Raw genomic sequence first — 25,684 nt, forward strand, 5'->3', positions numbered from 1 at the left:
ACGAAGTGGGTATTCACCCACGAAAGCTCATGCTCCAAAACGTCTGTTAGTCTATAAGGTGCCACAGGATTCTCTGCTGCTGTAACTCTCTAAGTTAGCTAGTTCACCCGGAGCAAGGTGCCACTCTGCCTCATTTAAGTTTCCTGGCTGTTACCCAATACTTACCACTTAGTCTTTTGGCAAGTGTGTTGAGTTCCAATTAAAATAGCTTATGCAATTTACTACTGCAGGAAAGGTTTCCTATTTATTTGCAATAAAAGCCTCATGGGATGGGCACGTGAGGAGTCTACATTAAAAATTATGATGCATTGCTACAGTGGAACCCTCCCTGCAGCTTGCTGCCATTGTGGCAAGCAGTGGGGAGGTTACTGTACATCAGGTTTCGAAATCTTCATTGGGCAGCATTATATTGAGTATAATTGTAATTCAGAGTAATTTTAACTGTCAGTGAAAACACTTCCTCCTCTCACCTCCTACAGTCAATAACTTTTATTTCCCCACTACTGAAGAAATAATATCTGTGCTTTCACAACCAGCACAAACCTTTTAGAATTATGGCCTCAATCCTGTAACATAGCATATTTCATTTTTCCTGGATCTGGGCTCGGTGTCTCGGTTTAAATATAGCTAAAATTTGGGCTGTATTCCAAGGATTAAAGAAGAAATCCTGACACACATTTGGCATCTCTTCATTTCCCATCATTTTAATCAGACCCATTTAAAACAAAGATTTACTCTGAAGTTGGTGGCATTGTTCTAATCTGTCAGCCTGTAAAGAGATATCCACTCAAGACAGTTTATTCTATGTATTTATTTATTTTTAAATTCGTACAAAATTATTTACTAATGATTAAAATTAAAAATAGCAACATGCTTATTCTGGAGATTGATGTAGGACAGGAGCGGGCAAACTTTTTGGCCTGAGGGCCACATTGGGTTTCCAAAATTGTGTAGAGGGCCAGTTAGGGGAGGCTGTGCCTCCCTAAACAGTCAGGCGTGGCCCAGCCAATGCCCCCATTCTGACCGCCCCCCCACTTCTTGCCCCCTGACAGCCCCCCTGGGACTCCTGCCCCATCCACCCCTCCCTATCCCCTGACTGCCCCTGGCTGGGGCGGCTCCAGGCATCAGCATGCCAAGTGCGTGCTTGGGACGGCAAGCTACTAGGGCCTGCCTGCAGAGAGTCCGCTGGTCCCGCGGCTTCAGCGGACCTCCCACAGGCAAACCGCTGAAGGCAGCTAGCCTGCCATACTTGGGGGGGGAAAATGCCTAGAGTCTCCCCTGGCCCTTGGACTCCCCAGTCTCACCCATCCAACCCTTCCTCTCATACCTGACTGCCACGCCCCAGGATCCCTGCCCCATCCAACCACCCCTTGTCCCTGTCCCCTGACTGCCCCCCACCATCCTATCCAATCCTTCCTCCTTTCTGACCACCTCCCTGGAACCTCTGCCCCGATTCAACCCCCCTGTTCCACGCCCCCTTACCGCGCTGCCTGGAGCACTGGTGGCTGGCGGCATTACAGCCGCACCACCCAGAGCACCAGGACAGGCAGCCATGACGCCCGGCTGGAGCCATCACACCACCACGCAGCACAGAGCACCGGATCAGGTCACGGCTCTGCAGCTGCGCTGCCCATCAAGGGCTCACAGCCCCGCTGCCCAGAGCCTTGCACCGGCGGCACAGTGAGCTGAGGCTGCGAGGGAGGGGGAACAGCAGTGGAGGGGCCGGCGACGAGCCTCCCAGGCCAGGAGATCACGGGCCAGGCAGGAGAGTCCCATGGGCTGGATGTGGCCCGCGGGTCATAGTTTGCCGAACTCTGATGTAGGAGGTTGTTTTATTAGCTACTACAGAGTATTTCTCCAGAAATCTGCTGCACTCTTTACCAGTTAATTTCTGTATGGGTGGTGGAGGCTGGATGTAATTTCCTTTAAATTCTACTGGATTCCAAAAGCTTGGTATTCAGAGCTAGTATGCTGCAGTCCATTGTTAGTGGTATCTCTTCCGGAATACCAAAGGAGAGAAGATACCTTTTAACTTGCTATGAACTGTTGACTTGTAAATCTAGTAAGAAGCAAACTTTCAAGAAATGTATAAAAGTAGGCCAAAGCTACCAGTTAGTAGGCTATGTTTCTTTACACTGACTTAGTCTGTTCTTTCCAAGGCCTATCAGGTAACAACATGAGTAGGAGAGGTACATTCAATTGTTTCTCTATAATCATTTACAAGACTTGCATGATTCCAAACTGCATTTTATGAGGCCCATCTCAGTATTTAGGGTTCTCTCTCGGAAGTTATTTTCACTGGTTTTACATAATGTCCAGGTAATCAAACATGTACCTCGTCATTGTAGCTAGTACATGCTTTGAACTGACTCAAGTGACTTATGTCACCATAAGCTATTAGATTTCTTCATTTTAGATGCTCAGTTCCTTAAAATCACTTAGTCACCTCTGCCTTGACTCCCCTGATTTTAAATTTGACAACAGTACTGAAAAGCTGGAGATTACAAATCAGATTCTTATCTCTGTGCAAGTTCTGCCCAGTAGCAGTGAGAGACCCAACCTCACTGTAAGCTAAAGGAGAAACTCTAACCTACTTCCCACATCTGACCACTGAGACAAGGTGGTGACTGACATAGGAGGCATCTACACTGTATCTGACAAAAGATGCATGCAATGGAAAACACAGTAGAGAGAGAGAACATGAAAAAACGGGTGTTGCCGTACCAACTCTAACGAGCCTAATCAATTAAGGTGGGCTATTATCAGCAGGAGAAAAAAAACTTTTGTAATGATAGTCAGAATGGCCCATTTCAAACAGTTGACAAGACGGTGTGAGTAACAGTAGGGGGAAAATTAACATGAGGAAATAGTTTTTACTTTGTGTAATGGCCCATCCACTCCCAGTCCTTATTCAAGACTAATTTAATGGTGTCCAGTTTGCAAATTAATTCCAATTCTGCAGTTTCTCGTTGGAGTCTGTTTTTTCTGATGAAGTGGGCTGTAGCCCATGAAAGCTTATGCCCAAATAAATTTATTAGTCTCTTAGGTGCCACAAGTACTCCTGTTCTTTTTGCTGATACAGACTAACACGGCTACCACTCTGAAACTGTATCTGACAGTTTTTTCACCAACTGATATTTTATTGGTACATGGGAATTCTCTTCTGGCTATGATGGCAATTTGTCATCCATTGCATGAAGTGGAGGTAGTGGACTGAAGATTCCAACCCTCCCAGTCTATGCTAGTTCATTAACTCCATCTTGAAAACAGATTCCAGGAAACAGATGTCACTCATTTTTAGATCTTGTCTACACAATGACTTAGGGTGTGGTTCAGTAGCCTGGCATGCACTAAATCATCATGTGGACCACTTATGCTGTCTCCCTGCTTCTTTTTCTTCAACAGCCATGGATCCCAATCTCCTTTCACTCTTACTTGTCCGGTATGTGCTCCTGCTGACTGTGCAGACTTCCTCTCTCCTGTTTTCTCTCTTGCCACATCTAGCACATTTCTGCCCTGAAAACCCCAAAAAAACTCCAGTGGGGAAAAAAAGAAGCACCATTACAAATGCCTCTGTGTTCCCACACATTTTTTTGCAAGGTGACTTGCCTTTCCATAGTTCAGACAGTGTTTTCTGAAAGTTCCGCCATTCAAAGATGATCTCACATGTATCCTTTCCTAATGACACCAAACACACAGTGCTCTGCCTGTTCATTTAGGGCCCTTTAAAGGTTCCCACACTTTCTCTGGGCTGCTGCTCTGCCATTGACATATTACATTCCATTTTGGAATGAAACAGCCAATTTTTTAAAATAAAATATTGCATAGATTAATGGACTGACTTGGCTTTCACTGCTCTCGAAATTAAGCCTTATTCAATTGCAGAGGTGTGAACTTTGGCCTTTCCTTTCCCCAACAAAATGAGTCAGTTTCTGACAGCTGTAAACAATCAGAGACAGTGTCACTTTTTTCTAATACTGAACAAAGTTTACTAGGATAAGAAAAATAGTATTAACCCAAGAGTTTCTGCTTAACTCCTTCCTCAGCCCCTCCTGCCTGGCTTCCTGCTACAGATTTAAAGAGACAATATATATATCCTCACATAAAAGGGGGAGGAAATGAACCAAATTTGCTACCTCTCCCCCGATACATTTTTGCCAAGAAAAATCTCAGAAATAAAGCATTTACTGTGCAGAAATTTCTCAACTTCCTTAGTGAACTTAATTAAACTTGCCCTCATCCTGTAAATTTGCTACACAAAGACGCCTCCCTAAACATCCCAGGTGGATGGGGAGACCTCAAGGAGCTCCTCTCAATCTCCTCAGCCAACCAGCTACAAACCAGTTCTAGGGACTCTTATTTAAATTTAATTTTATGGAGGTCTGTGAAAAACAAACAAAATTATTATTTGGTACAATATATGCAAACATGCTGTCAAATGCTGCAGCATTTCAGATTTCAAAGCACGTATGTTCTCGTGCTTCTTGTCACATAATCTAGTCTCAAATAAAGGCATCAGTAATTCTGACTTGATTACACTACAATTATTCAAATAGCTTTATTTTATCCTCTGGACTAATTTCCATATCCGTTGTTATCATTAAAAGAGATTGTTACAGATAATGTACCTAAAGTATTTCCCCTAATTGAACATTTTAATTCTTGAACAATAGCTGTTGTAACAACAACAATCCAGTTTAAAGGCTACTTTGGTAGTATAACTGTAATTATTACAAACAAACTATGGCAAGCCACAGTAATAGCAGAACAGAAAGATGAGCTGCAGACAGCTAACTTTGGCCTTTTCTTTTCTCCTCAGTCCCTGCTATTTCCTCACTATGAGCCAATAGGCAGTGTTGGAACTTAGCCAGATTAGCTCATGAAGTAGACTTGATGTGTCATAAAAACTATATCTCCAGGGCTATAACATGAGAGGCCTTGGTCTAATTGTCTGTTGTACTGCTGCACTTCATTGAAGATGGACTCCCAGCTGGACCTCTCATCAATCAGTGACTGGGAGCACTGCCCTGCATCCTGATGCAACATTTCCTCCTCTGTTTAAAGGGTGCTGTGTGCAGCTAGGCTATTTCAGGGACACACACTGCAGCAGGACAGACAGATGGAAAATATAGAGATAGGTGGAGCAACTCACAAGAGAAAGTGTGAATAGTTAAGCGGGAGGAGGGTGGGAAAAACAATGAGGATTTAGATGAAGAGACATAATCTGGAGAGGGTCAGAGAAGACTGAATGTGAGATGAGAAGAGAAAATAGAGAATGGGAGGGGTAAAGATAATTTAGTAGAGGAGGGCTGAGACAATGGAATAGACAGGGCAAAACAGAGGACAAGAGGAGACAGGAGAAGAGGACAAACAAAGATGGAAAAGGGAAGCAGATAGAGAAAAGAAAATTTTTAAAAGAGGTAGAATACAAGAAAAGAACAAAACCATCCCAGCCAAAATAGCACATCACCACCATCACTGTCTCTAGGAAGGAAATTCAGGCATCTGGTGCCAGAGTGCAGGAGAGGATGGACACACTTGAATCAACTGACAAAAGGCAAGAGGATGAAATACAATGGAAGTAAAAGGGGACAGGTTATTGTACTTCCTTGATATTTAAACTGTGAGCTTTTTAGGGGAGGGACTGTCTTTTTCTTGTATGCTGATACAGGGTTCAGCACAAAGGGACACAAACCTGACGTGGTCTCTAAGCCCTACTGAATACAAATAATGCAAGTAAAGGGATTTTATATTACATCTCTTTTGCAAACAACTCACTTGGGGAACTACTCCATTCCCTGAACTTCCTATACAAAGCCCCCAGCAAATCTAACTGCTTCCCTTAACAGTTTTTCATCTTATCTCACTTTCCCCTTTCCATGTTTCTGTGTGAATTATGGACCAATTAGTACACTTTCCCAGTTAGGCTGCAGAAAGTCTAGGTGTATCGCAACGCTGAAACTGTGTGGTGCTGAATTTATAATGAACACCCTTCCCCTGGCACTTAGTGTTACCTTTTTGATAACAAGTATTCTGGATAGGTAATGTTTTTGACTCATCCTCAGGACAAAGGAATGTTGGCAGGAATCATAGAATATTAGGGTTGGAAGGGACCTCAGGAGGTCATCTAGTCCAACTCCCTGCTCAAAGCAGGACCAATCCTCAGATCTTTACCCCAGTTCCCCAAATGGCCCCTTCAAGGATTGAGCTCCCACAGCCCTGGGTTTAGCAGGCCAATGCTCAAACCACTGAGCTATCCCCCCACCCATCAAGACTGTAGCTTCTGATTACTGTGCTAGGACATAAAAATCTGTTTTATGTTTGACTTTTAGATTCCCTCAGAAAAAAGTGAGCAGTTCCTCCAGTCATATTTTATCCGTAGCTCTACTTTAGAAAATATGGATCAAGCCCACAAGGGCCTGCTCAGTCCCTCATTTATTCGACAAAGCACATTAGCCATAGCCAAGGATTGGCCCTAACTACACAGATCACAAGTCAAGTGGACATTATACAAAGGTGGCTTAAAGTTCACCTTTGCACTTCACTAATCGGGGGTTTTCTCTGATTGCCCAGCTTCCCAGCATTATGTTGTGCCTGTTCTAACTTGTGCTGTCCTGCAATGGTCTTGGGGACAAAAATGCAACCAAGGACCAGCATAGTGCAGGACCATCTTGGCCATTTCCCTTTTCCTCTGACCACATGTCATTGCCCTGATATGCCAGGAACAAGGTGGGTGTATGTTTTAAGTTTTAAGAGCCCAGATGCTGGCCAGATCCCCTGGAGGAGTCCTTTTACTAGAGCAAAACTTGACTTTAGGCAGGATTATGCAGATAATGTGGCACAAAGCAGGCACACTGCATTGGAGGATCCAGCCAATTGGCATTCACTCTTATTTACTCAACTAGTTTGCCTAAGAAAGGACTTAATAGGGACTGCAGGTGTTGGTCCTATATACTTAAACTTTAAGAAATAATGCACATCACACTAACATTGATAATTTAGGGGCTTTCTGTTCAAAAGTTCCAGACAAGACTAGTTATATTGACTTGTCCTTGGTTTCCCCTGAAGTACAAACAATTCTAGAATCTCTAATTCTTAATCATTTTCACCGCATTTTGGCTGGGCCAAACCTGAGTGGTGCTGCACCCCCTATGCCAGGTTGAAATGCCATTCACTCTAATTTAGCCTGATCAGCCCCTGTCATGACAGAGGGGTGCAAACAGGGTCGCAGCACCACTCAGGTCTAGAGGGAGTGAGTATATGGGCTCATTGGCAAATCTGTGCCCCCTCACCCACACCCTCACCCGCCGCACACACACACATACACTTTAAATAGCACTCTGGAGACCCTGCATACTGAACATGAACTTCAGATTCTTGCATTCAAATAACTTCTTTAGCACATAATAATAAGCTCATTGCTGCCTTTCTAGTTTTGCTCCCAAAATCACTAGTACCCTTTTTGTTTCCCAGCAGAATTTTATTCACCATTATAACTTTTCCCAGCAATGTAACATTTCTGAATAATTCAGCATACTTTGCTGCAACACACTATTGGGTTATCAGAAATACCTAACACTGGAGTACCAGAATATCTCTTCTGACCCCAACACCTATACTGTACATTTGTCTTCCTGTAGCAGCTAGCACAACGAGTATGTCTTCACTGCCATTAAACACCCACAGCTGTTCCGTGTAAGCTGACTCAGGCTTGGGCTATGGAGCTGTTTAATTGTGGTGCAGATCTTTGGGCTTTCTTCATAGGTCTCTACAAATGCAAATATCTAGAAGAGAACTAACAGAGAGAGATCCCTCCAGCCTCCTAATCATTTTTGTTACTCTTCTCTGACCTCCCTCTGTTTTTAATATCTTTCTAGTAACGAAATGCCTAGAAGTTAACGCGTATTCCAGGTGCAACTTCATCAAAAATGTAGAGAGGGTATCCTTTATCTTTCACAGAAAGGGCCTGATCTAAATGGAATGGAACTACTCCCATTGACTGCAATGGATTTTGGATCAGAAATACTGCATGTCTGTACATATGAATGTGTCCCTAGGTAAAGTTATTCATTTCACCTATCAATTCTTAAATGGTTGGGATCTGACCCACCTTACTCTCCATGCAGTACTACTGCAATTAACACTAGTGTAGATACTTGAGCTGGAGTGCCCTTATCTGAACAGAGAGGGAGGCTGCTGGCAGAATGTTCTTTATAAGGGGTCTATGACTTTAGTCTGAAATAGACAAAAAAATTTACCTGGAGAGCATGCTGCAAAGCCAGCTATTTTCATGGGCTCTGTGCGAGGGAGAAGGCACCCAAGGTTTGTATTTAACGGAGAATGAGTACTTTTGTTTGCTTAATTTATAGGATGGGAGGGGAGTGCAGGTTTTTGTCCAGCTTCTGCAGGAAATGTATGTTTAATGTATATAAACGGCACTGAGCATAGGATAGGCACTTTAAAACAATTTATTATAAATCCAAACAAATAAATAGGCAGCATGAAATTGCATTGGCCTTTTATGCTACCATATCACGTGGCAAACTCACCTACTCTCAAACCAAAGGCCTCTTGCAGCATCCTGCTTTCCCAGCGTCTCCCTCTGAGTTTGATTACTAGTAGATTTTCCAAGCTAAATCTCTTTTTTTCTGCCCATACATTAATTTACCAAGATCCCTTTATACTATTCTGTCCTCTCTGCTGTTCACCACAACTCTTATTGTAGCATCTTTTGGAAATTAATTAAATGTGCTGTTTATTCTCCTTCTAGCCCATTAATCAAGAAGTGAAATAAAACCAGACATAAAATGAATCCCTGGAGCACCCTACTAAATGCATCTCCTCAGCTCCACCCATTGTCATTTACCATTCATTACTTTTTGTGTGTGGGTAGCCAATTATCAAGCCATATAATAATACCTGGAAGCAGAATGTATATGAAGTGAGGGAGGAAAAGCCAGGTGAGAGTTCTACCCACCTATATAAAGGGCTAAATTTGATATCCAATTTCTATTCTTTGAATACTCAGTGGCTCACAGTGTTGCCTTGGGTGACTCATTCAACCTCTCCATCCCTCAGTTTACACATCTGTAATATGGGTATGCAGCTCATGGATCAGCATTCACATCGCACTCCCCGTCAGTACCCAGCCCAGGTCAAGGAAGCTAATGATCCAACTGATGGACCAAATTCAGTGATGAATCCTGATCACATGCCACCTGAGGTACATTGTGCATATGCTAAGAAGAAGAATATGGCAGTAATAATTCTTAATTACTGTGAGGCTTAATTGGTTAATGTTCAAAAAGTACTTTGAGATCCTTGGGTAGAAGGTGCTATATAAATTCAAAGTGGTACTGCAACACTCATAACGAGTCTTGTTTATTTTTAATCTGAATCTCTCCTTGCTCAAGTTCATGTTATGCCTTTGTCTTTAGCCTGAACAGAATTATTCCAAGCTCAATATATGCTTTGCTAAGTTTTTTGTGTACCATAATTTGGTCCTTATAGTCTCAGTTTTTCAGGAGTAAATGTATTCCATTCTCAATGACTATGGCTTCTGGACTCTTTCCAACACTAAAATGTCCTTTCTTCAGCCTGATGACCAAAACTGTACACGTTAGTACAAAGGAATCCTAACAAGAGCCTTATGTAATGGGATCAGCAATCAATAGTTTATTTCCTTGTGACTGAATCCTCTGCTTACATAATTCAACAAGCTTGCACTCCATAGAAAGATGGCTGCCTTGCTTTTACTGGCCAGATACAGAGCTGATGCGAATAAGCACAATGCGTCTGAAGGCAATAGAGGTGTGTCCATTAACGTGAACTGAGGATTCAGACATTCACAGAGTCTCAAGCCAGAAGGACCATTAGATCATCTAGTCTGACCTTCTGTATATCACAGGTCACCATAATCACCTAGCTACTAAACCCAACAATCAAAATAGACCAAAGTATTACAATCTTCAGGAGACTAAGAGAATGACTTTTAGCTGGAAAAATAAATTAGTTGTCCTTGTGATACACCATAATGCAGAGAAGCATTTGCATAGTGCAGAAGATAACTGAAACACACCACTTTGTTTAATTCATTCAGGATTGTACTGCCCCTCCCTCCCCCTCTCTCTCCCTTCATTTGGTTATGTAACTGTTGCTTTCCCTCTGTAACTTTAAGGTCAATTAAAGATCAGATCTGTGACTGCCTGGTGAAACAGACAAGCGTAACCAGGGGAGCTAGTCTATGTGATATTACTCGGTAACTAGAAATAGTGGGGTTGAGCAGAACTTGATAAAAATGCTCAGAGTTCACAATTCAGAGCTCAGAGTGCTATCTTGATTCGGGTAGCAATGAAAGTGCTATCAGGAAAATATTTACAAGGACATTGTAATATGTTAGCAATACAAGCTCTGGCTTTACCTGTCTTAGCAGTCACACATCCCTAATCAAATCCCCTTAGCAATGGCTGTGTAGTACTAACACATTTGCCAAACACTGCCTTCTGCCATTGTTAGAGTCCAAGGCTCCACCTCACTCGATCATCAGTGATGATCATGAGGAAGCAGTTCACCAGCACAGTGCTACCCTGGCTCTTCCTGGGAGAGACAGTGACCTTCGTATCTTTATCCACATATCCCTATTCAGCAAATTACATAAACATTAACCACTACGGAATTAAGCATATGCTTAAGCTTTGCCTATGCTTCTATCTTCATGGAAGATATTGATATCTATGGGTAGGCATGGATACCAGATATTGCAATAGTTACACCATCAAGTATTGAATCTGTATGCTGATGCCTTAAAAATCCAGTACTATCTTATAGAATTTTGAAAAAAGATTTCACTGGGGACAATTTGCTGATCCATCAAGTATTTTCTAAATTCTGCTTTGGTATTACTAAACACTTGGCATGGAAACAATCTTTTTAGAAAATTCTGTATGCGATGTTGCATTTGATTGGTTTGGCTGAGCCATGAGCCTGAGGCTGTGCACAGAACTCTCCCTGCAGTCACCTATAGTTCTGAGTAGGGACTGATCAGAGAAGAGAGCCCTAGAAAGCATGATGCCACAAATACAACATTAGGCAAATTAACAAATTAACTTCTAAATCTAGTGAATGCAAACAAAATTAACTCTCAGAAACAAAGATTCTATTTCAAAGTAAATATCACCTTTGGGGTTTTTTTAATTAGAAAGTAGAAATACTGATATTTTGCATCCTTCCTGCAGAGTAAAATATTACACAAGAGCAAGGACAGAATGAAATTTTGAAGGAAAATAAACATCCTTCTCTGAAAAACCTCAGTCTCCTATTTAAGAAAACATTACTGAGATTACTGACAGCCCTAGTGACTGCTTAGTTACAGCGTCTTGGTCTACAGTTCTTCCTGAAACAAGTTGTCATAAACAGATGGTTAAGGGTTAATGTCTCTCTTACCTGTAAAGGGTTAAGAAGCTCAGTAAACCTGGCTGACACCTGACCAGAGGACCAATGGGGGGACCAATGGAGGGAAGTCTTTGTTTGTGCTGTTTGTTTTGTTCGTTGTTCGCTCTTGGGGCTGAGAGGGACCAGATGTGCAACCCAGGTTTCTCCAATCTTTCTGAAACAGTCTTTCAAGTTCAAAATAGTAAGTACTAGCTAGAAAAGGTGGATTAGTCTTATGTTTGTTTTCTTAACTTGCAAATGTGTATTTTGCTGGAAGGAGTTTTACCTCTGTTTGCTGTAACTTGGAATATCAAGCTAGGGGGGAGGGTTAATTCCTCTCTGTTTTAAGATCCAAGGAGTTTGGATCAGTAGAGCCTCTCAGGGTAGCCCAGGGAAGGGAAAGTCTGGGAGGGGGGAAAGGAGGGGGGATGGTTTATTTCTCCTGGTTTTAAGACCAAAGAGATTTGGGTCTTGGGTTCCCCAGGGAAGGTTTTGGGGGAACAGAAAGTGTGCCAAACACTATATTTTGGCTGGTGGTGGCGCTATCAGATCAGCATCAATCCCAAGAAAAACAATGCCCTACTGAAGTGAGCAGAACAAAGGAGAGAGAAGTGCAGATCAGAATCCTTTATAAGACATAAATAAGCGTCCTATTTTTCCTACATTGGGGGAAACCGTGATTTGTGGCTGCTTTTAACAAAATTGTAAGCATGAACTAATACAGCTTTATTCAGCTAAGAATTTAGCTAAACTGGAACAACTGTTCGGAAAGCACTTTTCAACTACAAGGAAGAATTCATCAGTTTGAGGAATGTTCTTGAAACTACGCCCACTTTCTCACTTCGTTGTTTAAAAGCCAACTTCTGAGATAAAATTCACATATGCAATATGGTCTGAAGTGAAGACCAGCAATCCTTAGCAAGATCCCCTTCCCTCCCAGCTAGCCCAAGAGTATTCCACATAAAGCAAGTCACTGTCAGCTCTTTAGAGGTGTAGCAATTAATAACAACTTTTACTATGCAATATTTACAACTGTAATAATAAAGCCCACAAAAACAACAATATAAGTAAGAAACACATTCGTGAAACATAAAGGAACAACTAGTTTCTGAAAAGGAACATTAAGGAAGTTAATAGGGAAAGAGTATAATACACTAGAGTCTACTATAAGACAAGACAGGGTGAGACTGGAGGAGAAACAGGGAAGGACAATGCTTTAATTGCCTGCTCCTCATCAGAAATCGAGTGCAGAATTAAGTAGATTGCTATGCTACTTTGAAACCAAACAAAGAGATTGTTGACTTTACTAGAGAAAACTACACACCTAACACACTCCAAATCCACTAGCACATCACAAGTACCCTCCACCCCGCCCCTTACCACTGAAATGTTATCAAACTTGGCATATACTCAATATCCCACCACCATTGAACAGGAAAGTGTGGGAGGATACTGAGGCAAAAGCTTGGCCTCAGAATGGCCCATTGACACTAGCTGGACCCATACATGGCCATCTAGCCCCAAAGAAAAGCCCAAGAGGAAGAGAGAAAGAACCACCAACTAGGGCCACAAAGCACCTTCTGTTCATTTTTTTAATTGTAATTTTTATTAACAGTTTGTTTTATCTGCACTTGTTAAATGAAGTGAGATGGAACTGAGAGCAGCCCCATATATGTTGCTGTTGGGCTTGCTGATGAATGGCAGGAGGTGGGGGACATGATGATGTTCACTTCTGTTGTCACCTAGAGCCTGGTCCAGTCAGGTTATGAGCACTTCTTTATGGGAGCTGAGGGCAACAGCACCTCCTAACTTGAACACTAAGCAGGGTCTGTCCTTTACAAGGACACCAGATGTGTACACAGACTGTGGCTTCCAATCACACATCTGCAGATACAAACTGGCGCTTTCGAAAATGTAGCCGTGTGTATCTCTTCACTTCATGACAGAGCTCCACTACATATTCTGCACTTCTTTTACACATACAACTGCCACTGGGAATTACTCAAGCAGCACAAATGCAGAGTAGAGTGCAGCAGAGATCGGGAGTTGGCATGCAGATTGGAAAGGAGAAACGTACCTAGTTGTTTCCTTGATGTTCGTTGAGTGTTTGTTTCTAAGGAAGATGTTGCTTAATTATATCAGCACTTACTTGGCTCTAATTGAGCTGTGGATTTAACCCTTCTCCAGGCAGAGTGAATGAGTTACACATGCATTTTGAAAAATCAAACCAGGAGACTCCTACCTTCACTTCAGGATCCAATGCTATTTTGATTAAATGTTTGCTCTTTTCTCTAAATACCATAGTGCACCATTTTATAACAATTATTACCCTAATCTTTGTAGTCACAATGATAAGTTTTACCTATAAATATGTTCTGCTCTGTTTTATTCAGCTTCTGATAACATGCCCATCAGCCTGGTATCTGAACACCTAAGAGAAGACAGAGTCTTGAGTCTGAAGCCCTATGACCACTTGGCCATTCTAACACTGGAAACAGGTTGGCTGTGCCCAGGAGTCTCTCTCAGTGCAATGCTGGGATTCAGATAACAGAAAGGCCCCTGTCTCAAAGGGTTTACAAATGTCTCTGAAACCCACACAAAGTGAATTAATGTCTTAATAATATAAGGAAAATGCTAGTTTCCCCTCCTCCGGCCTTCCCAGTATATCTTGTCTACTCTCTCTCTCTCTCTCTTTGTACTGTGAACTATTCATGGTAAATGATGTTTTACAGGGGCTGAGTACACAGTCAGTACTTAAAAAATGTATTATTAACAATCGTTACTAATTAATTAATAGACAACTAATATGCAAGCAATGTGGAGAAGGTTTCTTTGTTACATCCTAAGATGACAGTGTTGAAATTTGGCATGTATCTTGTTAGTTGCACAATTTGTATCGAGAGATTTTAGTAAAATATTAATTACCACTTCATTATTTAGTTTTGCTACCTTATAATCTATTATGCTCATATTTCATTTGAGAAAGAATAGGGTTTATAGGCCTTTCTGAGTAAGTTTTAAGGTGGGACTCAAAGGAGAATAGTGTGCAGGTATGGCATACTCCATCAGGGCATAAATGACAGTGACATGTAAGTAAGAGAGAAAGGATGACACAGAGTGGGGAGAGGATTGGGTTGGTCACGCAAATTGGGCAGAGTGAAAGGGACAAAGGGAGAAAGGGAAAATATAAGAGCTGAAGAATGCACAGGAGCTAAGTTCTGCAGGGCCTTGGAGGCAAAGATAAGCGTCCAGCTTCTCACCTGGTGTAAATCCACTGAATGAAGTTACATCCATTTACATCAGCTCAGAATCTGGCCCAAAGAACTTACATTTTATGTGGATGGTGATGCCACAGTAGTGAAGGAGTTTGAGGAGTTTGTCCCCCGTTCTCAGTTAAAACTGTCTGAAATGTGAACCATGTAAAATATGTTCAGATCTTTAAGGCCTGGGGAAGGATCAAGATATAGTTCAGACCTCTGCTGTTGCTATTGTTTAGCTGGGGACAGTTTTCTGCATCATTGGGTTTACAGTGTAGCAGTGTATTAATGTAGAGACATAAAGGTTACCTTTGCAACAGTGACATATTGCAGTTTCCTTTGCTACAGAAAGGGTGAGACGCCTCTTGTTATTTGTTGGGGGCTTTTAAGGAAAGTTTTGACATTACGGAAAAAAACGAAAAATCTATGGAAAGATCCTAACAACTACAACAAACATGGGTTTCAATTCCTTGGGAGTTCTCTAGTGCCCTGGCAGTTACTAATGTTAACCAAAGTGTATGACAATGGGAACAAAGTGGGCAATTATACAGAGGAAATTTGGCAGATAGCATAATAAAATGTTTTTATGTTAACAGCCCTGTGTACCTTTTTTCCATTAATATGAGCCACAACAAACGCCTTTCTGGAAGGAGACAGACAATGTCCAAATGTTATCTAGCAGATTGAAATCCTGCTATAACCATATCCCCTTTGCCCCCGCAAAAATAAAAAAATATTAACTTTGTGTTCAAGGTGCTGAATTGCATAAGCTATCAATGCACTCTGTAAAAAAAAAAATAAGCAAGGAAATGAGCAATTACATCATTCAACAGCCTACCACTTTACTCATCAGTTCCCTTCTCAACCTCAGCTATCTGCCTTCTACCCCCGATATGTCTACCCGCATTCTGAGCAAGGAGTGCCCCTCCCCTTGGACTCCAATCATCTTTACTCATGGTGGATGTAGTCTTCTATTTGGATGGTTAATAGGGGGCTTGTGCAGCTTTCATAACATCCACTCCTGAGGCATGTTTAGCAGCAAGTCTCCCCCGTTATGATGGGAGGAGACAGGGATAGGGAGACTTACAGCTGAAGGGCTTTCAGGAAAAGAGTTTTCAGCTCCACTCCTAAGGTAGCCTCTCCCTCCTGTTTCCCTAGGAGGATCAGCTCTAGGCACCAGCAAACCAAGCACGTGCTTGGGGCAGCACATTTTCAGGGGCGGCATTCCGGCCCTTTTTTTTCCTTTTGCTTTCGGTGGCAAAAGCCTAGAGCCAGCCCTGGCAGCAGCAGTGTGTCATGTGTGGGGGGCAGCCTGGGGCCACTGCAGTTTGCACCGTGGGGGAGCAGTGCCCGCACCTCGTGGCTGGGCCGGCAGGCTCCGAGCGGGGGACACTCGGGGCTGGAGGCTGCCCCACAGGGCACATGGAGCTGCCTGCAGGTGCCGCAGGGCGTCTGCCCCCTAGCACCCCAGAGAGGCCTGGACAAAGTGGCCCGAGCCGTCCAGGGACTGTGGCAGGGTGGCCAGAAGCAGCAGTAGCAGTGGGGCCATACAGGGCGGGGCGCTGCCACGTGGGGCTGTATCCCACTCTCCAGGGTTCTGCTCCCTCTGGAGCTATCCTGCCCCGGCTCCTCAGCCCCCTGCCAGGGCAGTCCTCCAGCTCTGCCCTCCCAGGTCCCAACCAGTCCTGGAGACGGGAGCCCTGGCTGGAGGGACCCTGGGCTGAGGTGCGACTCAAGAGCTCCACTGCTTACCAGGACCCCCCAGCGCCGGACTGGCTGGAGGCAAGGAGGGAGTGGGCAGATTCAGCACTGGTTGGGGGGAGCCCAGGGCTGGGGCAGCAGGGGGTGCAAGTGGGACGGGAGGGGGAGCCCAGCACTGGGGCAGCAGGGGGTACGGGTGGGGGAGGAAGAAAACCCAGGGATGGGGCAGCAGGGGGTGCAGGTCGGGGAGGGCACCAGTGGGGGGGTGAGAGCCCAGAGCTGGGGTAGGGGAGCAGCCAAATATTTTTTGCTTGAGGCGGCAAAAAATCTAGAGCTGCCCTGTTCCCTAGAGGGAAGTTCTGGCCTAACACATGCCACCTGAGCAGGTCTGTCACATTTGAACTACATCTGTGAAGGGTAAAAACCTCCCAGAGAGGTAGTGGGAATATATATGCTGCACAATACAGCACTGTTGTGGGGAGCCCAGGCTGTATGTGCTGAGATAGCAATGTATACAGACTGGGCTCCTCTCTTGCTCTGCTGGTCTCTCCTCCAAACCCCCTTATTCCTCTGTACTCTCAGAACTCCTCTCAGGACCCTCATTTTCTCCAGACAGCGCCATCTCTCCTTCATGCCTCTCCAAGCTCCCTGTTTCACACCTCCTGCTGGCCAACCTGCCTCTCTGGCTCACCAGTGGATCTAGTGAGTCAGGAAGGAAGGTTGAAGCAAAAGTAGCTGCTGGAGCCTGACAGCTCTGTCAGCTTATCTTGGCAAATCTCATTCCAGTTACGCTAGTAAGGGGAATAACACTTTCAAGTGCATTGTAGCTGCTTTGAGCCATTCCAGTGATGCAAGAGCTGTAAACCCAGGTTATGTGACCAGTACAGCCAGGATGATGGCTGCTTTGTGTTGCCAGAATGGCCCAAAGCAGTGGGAGGGTGGAGTGTGTGAGGACTATGTATGTTTAGCTAGAAGTACTCGAAGAATATAAGGAAACATGGCAAAACTTCACAAAGAACATTTTAAAACATTCCCTCTACAAAAAGTTAGTTAATATTCATTTTAAAAATTATAATGCCACCTCGATTGTCCTCTGAAGAGTTTTTATGCCAAATTTAAAGACAAAATTCAATCAATCAAGTATGAAACAAAGGAGGAGGAGAAAATTTCAATGCACCCCTGACTATGGAGTCATTGCTGATGCCTCCATAATTAAAACTAAAAGGGTAAATATATAGTAATGCTAATTTTTGGTATGCACAGTTTTCTAGCATAATAAGTCAATTGTTTCAGGCTGACATCTATAACCAAATGGGACAATTTTAAATAAATTCTTTCTCATCTAAGTAAGAAGTCAGTCACATCTAAGCTGATGTTTTTATCTGTTATACTGGGGGGGAGAGGGCAGGAGAAGGATTGCGGCTGATCTGCCAGGCTTGGCAAAGTAAACAAAATGTTCCATACACACCAAACCTATTAGAAAATAATGAGTTTTGTGCACATGCTTCCTATTCACTCAATACACACAGCAGCAACATTATTTTATAAACCTTTAAATCAAACAGGCAAATAATCTGATTATATTTATGAAAATAACAGTGGCTTTAATGTAAGAGATTAAAAGATATTGGCTATTTATTTAAGACCATTAGGACAACTACTGAATAGACAACCCCAAACACTGACTAAAAATTGAATACTATAACATATTCCGTTTTGGTTTTTTGCCACAAGAAAAGTGGCAGGTCTATTGGGATCCCCCATCCTTACCCACCCATAAGGCCTGTGGCATACTGCGAATGCTTCCAATGAGGATACCTCTCTCTGAGTAGCTTATCAGTTATAGCAAAGGGAGCTGGATTGGACCCCTAAGCAGCCACAGAAGGTTTCTGGAAAATGACAGTAAGAGCTATGTTTCCTCCTAGAAACACTAAGCACCCTGACTATACAGTCTTCCCCTTGGGAAGTTAGTTTTTGATTTCAGGATTTGGTCTTGATACTTGCATTCATATTTTACCAGTAAGAAGCCAGTCCGTGATGCACTTCAAAAAACCAAAAGATATAGGCAAGCAGTGCAGGTATTAAATTGAATCTGATTGCATTTTCCTGGGTTTCCCAGAAGCACTTCACCTCCATTAGTGCTGGGTTTGGGAGCTCACAATGGGGAGTTAGAAAACACAACATTTTAAAAGGATTTAATAAAATATTTATAGACTTGTTTCAGGATTGCAAAAAAATGTGTTGCCCTTTAGATTGCACAATTGATCTCCATTGTCCAATCCTTTGGTTCTATCAGGAATTTTCTGTATTATCAAGGGATGGGCTGGATGATCTAATGGGTCTTTTAAATGTACTGGGCAAAATTCAGCGATGAGTCTAAGTGTAGCAAGGAATGTTTGTTGCACTAACTTGGACTCGCACTCACCAACCAATATATAATTTACATTCTCATCTCTTTACATATCACCCCTGATTTGCCCCACTGAGCTCAAAGAAATCTCAGGGCTTCTCAACACTTATAGCATTGCAATGGCACAGCTGCAGTGCTTAATGAAGATGCTTTCTGTGCCAACAAGAGAGCTTCTCCCATCGGTGAAGATACTCCACCTCCCCGAGAGGCGATAGCTATGTCGACAGGAGAAGTCCTCCCATAGATATAGTGCTGTCTACACTGGGGGTTAGGTCGGTATAACTATGTCGCTCGGGGGTGTGGATTTGATGTACATCAATTTAAAGGAGTCTAAGATGTAAGGAAGTCTCATATATCTATGGTTTCAGAGTAACAGCCATGTTAGTCTGTATCAGCAAAAAGAACAGGAGTACTTATTAATTTTGTTAACTTGTTAGTTCTGTTAAATTTGTTAGTCTCTAAGGTGCCATAAGTATTCCTGTTCTTTTTGCTCATATATCTATCTATCCCTAAAATTCCATGTTTCTGCTATAAAACGTAGCTACAATATATGCATGGGTGTACAGGGCAGGGATAGGGAGAATAGAACAGCAGGTAGTGGCTTGCATCAAAAGCAATCTTGCATTCTTGTATGACAATCCTTATTCCCCAGCTCAGAAAGCTCTTGGTGGGAACTGATGCTTATAATAGGACACTATTGCCCTGTGGGTTGAAAGAGTGGCCAGTACTAAACTCCCATTATTGTATTCTGTTAGGAACCAGTTCATTCCATGGATTCAGTGCATCCCCTGGACAGTCTCTTCAGATCAGTGCCCACACAGAGAATAAAGCAGCTTTCCCTAGCAGATCCCAGGAGGGGCAGCAGATTCCCTGGAGGGAAAGCACTTCTGTGGGTGCAGCCCAGAGGTACAGGTGGTTACAAATTGCGTTTCCTGCACCCACAGTGGTGAATCAAACCCATGGCCTTTCCAGGGCTTCAGGTGCCATGATTTCAGAAGTATTTATAATACTAAGGCCTTTTTAAAATATATCCAAACCGAATTAAATTTGCTTGCAAAAAAGCACAAATTGTTTACATTTATATTCACTAATATGATTACAAATCATTTGAATAAATTCTTTAGAATGGTACACTTAGAGCTGACCATGTAAAATAACTGAAATAGAAAGGAAATCTCCTCACGACTTCTGTGAGAGGGGGTGGTCAGAGAGGTTGAAGAGAATGATAAAGTAAATTGCACCATCTGCTGGACATTTCTTCAGAAGGGATATAGAAACTAACTCATCATACCCACAAATATACTCAGCCCTCTTCTCTGAATCCAGAAGTCAAATACAGCACTCTCCTGAAATACAGTATTTGTGATCTTCTGAGAGGAATCTGAGATCAATCTGAGAGGAAAACTGTCCCCTTTGTTTTGGGATTCATGTAGTTAGCACTGCCACAAATAGACTTAAAGCTAGAGTTCACCCAAGCAGTCATGCACAGGTGTTACTCCTCTCAAGACTAGTCTGGTATAGCCTAGTGTAGGTAGGGATAGGCAAATGGTACAACCCATGCTCACTGGTAACATCTTGGTAGAGCAGGAGCCTATGAGGCCCATCTGCAGCTGGCCAGTTAACCTTTCTGTTCAGCAGTTGTATTTTGTAGTGGTTCCGTTCCCCCCATCCACCACCAGTGCTTCTCTAGCTCCTTCTTTAACAGGTTCATGACTGCTACTCTTACTGCTGCCTTTGGGTGTCCTTTTGACAACAGTTATAAGCAAAACTTTGGTTATGAAACCTGAAACCATTCAACTCTTCCTCTGGTTTTATAACAGATTCAAAACTTTGCTGAAGTTTACCAAAAGTTTTGCTAGAGTTTGCAGACACTGAATAGAGATGGGCTCCAAACACAGACCTGATAAAGCTTTAAATGACTTGGCTCTCAGCTGCTCAAAAAACACTTCTTTTCCATTTCATCCATCAAGTTCATCTGAGGTGCTCAATCACCCAGTTTTAAATAAGGCAGAATGGAAACAGATTGTTATTTTCAACTTGTTTGGCTGTTACATCAGTTGTAGGTCTGGCCCCAGTACACAAACTTTTACCAGAAATGTAAGTCACCGTAGCCCCTCTAACTCTGAAAAATGTATCTGTAAGTGCCTGTGCATTTTGTCACCTCCCCATTACCATGGCTAAAATGCTTTCTCATTGGGTCTGAAAAGACTCAAAAATGAGATGCCAGCTTGGCATGAATAAGCTACTTATACTGTGTCCTCCTTTCTTATATTGCCACATGCTTTTGGGAAGCAGATATTACAGGAAACGTTTAACCAAGGAAGCAGAGACGATTGGTGCATGCCAATAGTGAGGGGGGAGGGGAGCAGAGTGAGGGCAGCCAGCTTCAGCAGTGTTACTGAACATGGGCAGTCCATGTGAGCATGGTCAGTACAAGCCAAGCAGCAAATGGGGGCACGTGACCCCCGCATGCATCCCACCCTCTCCCTCATTGCCTCTACAAGGAGGGAACAGCAGGGTCTCCTGTAACCAAGGATGGTAAGAGGAGCAGAAAACTCCTTAAAAAGAACAGGAGTACTTGTGGCACCTTAGAGACTAATCCACCAAAGACATCACCATGTAGATTTAGTTTACCTGGAAAGTGCTTCAGCACTATAGTGACAAGTGCTATAAAAACTGAAGGCAGATTATAGATTGTTGAGAGGTTAGGGGGTTTCTGTATTTTTTTTCCCCATTTACTTTTCTTGTTCCAAGCCAGAATAATTTTTCTTGTCCTATTACAGAGTATTAAAGTAGTTTGTATCTTGTTAAGGGAAAATAAACTCATCTTTCAAAAAATTCCAACTTTAATGCTGGCTGTGAAATCCCACAGCGGTGACTTAACTGCGAGTAACAATCCTGGACAAATGCGTTTGTCAATGAATGTTGGCAAACCTGCTTAATCTCTCAGGAACCAAAGTACTTTAAGATGCCTGACCTGTTATCTGTAGAGTAAAATTTTTATTTTAGTTTTCTAGTTCCTTTTCACAGAATCATAGAATCATAAAATATCAGGGTTGGAAGGGACCTCAGGAGGTCATCTAGTCCAACTCCCTGCTCAAAGCAGGACCAATTCCCAACTAAATCATCCCAACCAGGGTTTTGTCAAGCCTGACCTTAAAAACTTCTAAGGAAGGAGATTCCACCACCTCCTTAGGTAACCATTGCAATGCTTCAGCACTTTCTGAGTGAAAAAGTTTTTCCTAATATCCAACTTAAGCCTCCTCCACTGCAACTTGAGACCATTACTCCTTGTTCTGTCATCGGGTACCACTGAGAACAGTCTAGATCCATCCTTTTTGAAACCCCCTTTCAGGTAGTTGAAAGCAGCTATCAAATCCCCCCTCATTCTTCTCTTCCACAGACTAAACAATCCCAGTTCCCTCAGCCTCTCCTCATAAGTCATGTGTTCCAGCCCCCTAATCATTTTTGTTGCCCTCTGCTGGACTCTTTCCAATTTTTCCACATCCTTCTTGTAGGTGTGGGGCCCAACAGCGACACAGTAACTCCAGATGAGGCCTACCAATGTCGAATAGAGGGGATGAGCACATCCCTCCAATCTGCTGTGATGCCCCTACTTAACAACCCAAAATGCTGTTAGCCTTCTTGGCAACAAGGGCACACTGTTGACTCATAACAGCTTCTCATCCACTGTAACTCCTAGGTCCTTTTCTGCAGAACTGCTGCCTAGCCACTCGGTCCCTAGTCTGTAACAGTGAATGGGATTCTTCATCCTAAGTGCAGGACTCTGCACGTGTCCCTTGTTAACCTCATCAGGTTTCCTTTTGGCCCAACCCTCTAATTTGTCTAGGTCTCTCTGTATCCTATCCCTACCCTCCAGTGTATCTACCCACCCTCCCAGTTTAGTGTCATCTGCAAATTGCTGAGAGTGCAGTTCACCGCCAATCCTCCAGATCATTAATGAAGATACTGAACAAAACAGGCCCCAGGACCGACCCTTGGGGCACTCCACTGAACCGGCTGTGCCAACTAGAACATGGACATTTGATCACTACCCGCTGAGCCCCGACAATCAGCCAGCTTTTCTATCCATCTTTTAGTCCAATCATCCAGGCCATACTTCTTTAAACTTGCCTGGCAAGAATACTGTGGGAGACCGTATCAAAGCTTTGCTAAAGTCAAGGAATAACACATCCACTTCTTTCCCCTTATCCACAGACCCAGTTATCTCGTCATAAGAAGGCAATTAGGTAGTCCAGGCATGACTTGGCCTTGGTGAATCCATGCTGACTGTTCCTGATCACTTTCCTCTCCTCTAAGTGCTTCAGAATTGATTCCTTGAGGACCTGCTCCATGATTTTTCCAGAGACTGAGGTTAGGCTGACTGGCCTGTAGTTCCCCGGATCCTCCTTCTTCCCTTTTTTAAAGATGGGCACTACAGTAGCTTTTTTCCAGTTATCCAAGACCTCCCTCGTTAGCCATGAGTTTTCAAAGATAATGGCCAACAGCTCTGCAATCACATCCGCCAACTCCTTTAGCACCCTCAGATGCAGCGCATCTGGCCCCACAGACTTGTGCTCATTCAGTTTTTCTAAATAGTCCCAAACCACTTCTTTCTCCACAGAGGGCTGGTCATCTTCTCCCCATACTGTGCTGCTGTTTATGGAGACAGAGGCAAAAAAATAATTGAGTACATTAGCTTTTTCTACATCCTCTGTCACTAGGTTGCTTCCCTCATTCAGTAAAGGGCCCACACTTTCCTTGACTTTCTTCTTGTTGCTAATGTACCTGAAGAAACCTGAGAATGTCTCAAATCTTTTATTTTCCCTGTCCTACTGTCTCTGCTTGTGGTTACTCACTAATGTCCCTGACTAAAATGCCAGACTTTCAAGTGACCATAAGACTGCAGCAGAGGTGTCAGAGAGCACAGCCCATGGCCAAAACTCCATAAAGTATTCATCCAGCCTCTGCACTCTGCAAAATGCAGACTTTCTGTTTAGAGGCAATGCTAGCTCTAGTTCCAAAGAAACCCTTCCAAATATATACAGATGTATTTGTGACTTGGAGCCTGAAACACCAGCTCTAAGAGAGGCGTGAATGTTCCCATTTTATATTAATGAAGTGTTAACTCTGATGACCAATGGTGATGTTTCAAACCAACCTGATAGCTTTCTTTGACAGGGTAACAAGTCTTGTGGTAGACGTGGTATTTCTTGACTTCAGTAAAGCTTTTGATACTGTCTCTCTTGACCTTCTCATAAATAAACTAGGGAAATTCAACTTAGATGTAGCTACTGTACGGTGAGTGTATAACTGGTTGGAAAACCGTTCTCAGGGAAACAATAAGGAGTTGGGTGGCACCTTAAAGACTAGCAGATTTATTTGGGCATAAGCTTTTGTGAGTAAAAAATCTCACTCTTCAGATGCATCACTTTGTTCTAGGATTACCAGACAGCAAGCATGAAAAATCAGGATGGGGATGGGGAGTAATAGGAGCCCATATAAGAAAAAGACTCAAAAATCGGGGCTGTCCCTATAAAATCGGGACATCTGGTCACCCTACTTTGTTCCTAGAGAGTAATCAGTGGTTCACGGTCATGCTGGAATGGCATAACAGGGGGGGTCCTGCAGGGTTCAGTTCTGGGTCCAATTCTGTTCAATATCTTCATCAATGATTTAGATAATGGCATAGACAGTACACTTATAAAGTTTGCAGATGATACTAAAATGGGAGGGATTGCAAGTGCTTTGGAGGATAGGATTATAATTCAAAATAATCTGGACAAACTGGAGAAATGGTCTGAAGTAAATAGGATGAAATTCAATAAGGACAAATGCAAAGTACTCCACTTAGGAAGGGCCGGTGCAACCATTTAGGCAACCTAGGTGGTCGCCCAGGGCGCTGGCATTTGGGGGGCGGCATTTTCTTCGGCAGCAACTGCGGCGGCCGGATCTTCGGCTGCCCTGGTTGCTGCTGGCATTTAGGCGGAGGAAGCTGGGGCAGTTGAGCGCAGGGAAGGCCACCTGCAGCAAGTAAGGGGGGGGAGGGCGCATGCTGTGGAACTCCCCGCCCCAGCTCACCTCTGCCCTGCCTCCTCCCCAAGCATGCCGTGGCTGCTTCACTTCTCCCACCTCCCAGGCTTGCAGCACCTAAGCTGAATGGCGCCACAAGCCTGGGAGGTGGGAGAAGTGAAGCAGCAGCGGCATGCTCGGGGTGCTCGTGCTCGGAGCAGGGGTGAGCTGGGGTGGGGGGGGGTGCCTCAGGGCAGAGGGTGGGGAGCTGCCGCAAGGGGGCACCTCAGGGAGGAGGGGGAGAGCTGCCGCGGGGGGTGCACCTCAGGGCAGGGGCACGGAGGTGGGACGGCGCAAGACGGAAGTTTCGCCTAGGGCATGAAACATCCTTGCACCGGCCCAGTTAAGAAGGAACATTTAGTTGCACACATAGAAAATGGGAAATACTTCCTAGAAGGAATACAGATGAAAAGGATCTGGGGATCATAATGGACCACAAGCTAAATATAAGTCAACAGTTTAACACTACTGCAAAAAAAGCAAACATCATTTTGGGATGTATTAGCAGGAATGTTGTAAGCAAGACATAAAAAGTAATTCTTTCACTCTACTCCGTGCTGATTAGCCTCAGCTGGAGTATTGTGTCCAGTTCTGGGCACCACATTTCAGGAAAGATGTCGACAAATTGGAGAAAGTCCAGAGAAGAGCAACAAAATAATTAAAGGTCTAGAAAACATGACCTGTGAGGGAAGATTTAAAAAATTGGGTTTGTTTAGTCTGGAAAAGAGAAGACTGAGAGGGGACATGATGACAGTTTTCAAGTACATAAAAAGTTGTTACAAGAAGGAGAGAGAAAAATTGTTCTTCTTAATCT

Source organism: Chelonoidis abingdonii, chromosome 10 (genome assembly GCF_003597395.2).
Source record: "Chelonoidis abingdonii isolate Lonesome George chromosome 10, CheloAbing_2.0, whole genome shotgun sequence".
Lineage (NCBI taxonomy): Eukaryota > Metazoa > Chordata > Testudines > Testudinidae > Chelonoidis > Chelonoidis abingdonii.